This window comes from Canis lupus, chromosome X (genome assembly GCF_011100685.1).
Source record: "Canis lupus familiaris isolate Mischka breed German Shepherd chromosome X, alternate assembly UU_Cfam_GSD_1.0, whole genome shotgun sequence".
Lineage (NCBI taxonomy): Eukaryota > Metazoa > Chordata > Mammalia > Carnivora > Canidae > Canis > Canis lupus.
The window spans coordinates 123,671,723-123,673,269 of NC_049260.1; the positions used below are offsets into that span (position 1 = coordinate 123,671,723).

The window sequence follows — 1,547 nt, forward strand, 5'->3', positions numbered from 1 at the left end:
CTAACGTGTCCCCTACTGTCACCGCCCCTGCCTGCAGCTCATGTCTAACCTGCCTACTTTATCAGTAGGATCCTATGGATGTAAAAAAGAGTCACGGATGCAGGTCACTATATCCTGGGGAAAGAGCTGCAAGAACGCACACGAAAGTGTTCATCGTGGTTACCACAAACCCTGAGGTGATGAGGCATTTTTACTTTCTAACAACACACCTTGGGGTAAGGCATGAATGATTTTATAGTGAGTGTGTATCCTTGTGGGCAAAACTGCAACATGTCTAAGCACCGGGAAGTGTGAACACCCTGTGATTCAAGTTTTGCTGTCCTCCTTGGAATTCTGCATGCGCATACCTTCATGGTTCCAAAAAAAAACCTGGAAACAACCAGCAAGATGTTCCCAGGGTTCTCTCTGGGTGGTGAGACCCCAGAGGGCATGTTCCCAGTGTCACTTTATAAGTTTATGGAAGTGCACAACTCAGCCAATGACCACGTTTCGCCTCCGCACATAGGAAACAACGCGTTCGGATCAAACACCAGGACAGAAATGCTTCCAGGGCACAACTATGGCCTGGAGTGCGAGGGCCACCGCAAAACTGAAGAAGAACAGGGGAAGCTTGGTGGCCCGCGTGTGGGAGCAAGAGAGCTTGGTCGGGGGGCGGAGGTCGCAGAAGAAGTGAGTGAGGAGGCGAGGCCCATGGAGCTGGAGCAGAGCAGCCAGGGTGCTGTGGGTGGGCGCTGGCCAAGGCGAGCAGGCAGACGGTGGTGGCCAGCCCCATGCAGGTCCCCTGGCCCATGAGGTCTCAGTAGTGCAGCAGCTGGCAGAGGGCCATAGAGCGATCGCCGGCCACAGCTGTGGTCAGGAGGCACTCCCAGGTGCTAGGACGTGAGTGAAGATCATCTGGGTGAGGCAAGCTCCGTGGGGCACAGGCCACACTGCTGCCAGCAGGCGTGCCAGTGCCGGGGCACCGTGTTGGAGATATAGGCAGTGTCCAGCAGCGACAGGTTGGCTAAGAAGTACATCGGGGGAGGGGTGGAGTTGGGAGTCCAGGACAGCAAGGCTGACGATGCCCAGGTGCCCAACCACAGCCAAGATGTAGACCAGCAGAAAGATCTCGAAGAACAAGGGCCTCAACTCTGTGCCAGCCAGCCCTTCCAGAAGAAACTGGGACCCTAGGGTCTCATTCCTCAGCTGCATGGAGTCACGCATGGAAACCTGTCGAATTGACTCAGTGTCACATGAGGATCTAACCGAGGTTCCAATTTACAAGAGGGAGTGGGGACGAGGGAAGGTCCAGGGAGAAAGAAGACAGGTTCCAAGCTTAGGACAATGAGACTCAGAATAGAAGGAGTGAGGTTAGGCTCGGGGGACCGGTGGTGAGGTGGAGGCCAGGGGAGCCAGAATGGTAACCCCACAACCAGAGAAGTGCACGACCTGGAAGCCTCGGTGTGCCCACCTCCCGTAAGGGTGTCAGTCGATCCCTCTGAAACGCCTATGTGTTTTTTTTAAGATTTATTTATTTACTTTTTCATGAGAGACATAGAGAGAGAGGC

The 1,547-nt window shown here is 54.5% G+C and overlaps 1 pseudogene; it reads right to left on the minus strand.

Moving 5' to 3' along the window:
* Positions 1-522: 522 nt before the first annotated feature.
* Positions 523-1,016, minus strand: LOC100683346 (annotated as a pseudogene).
* Positions 1,017-1,547: the final 531 nt, after the last annotated feature.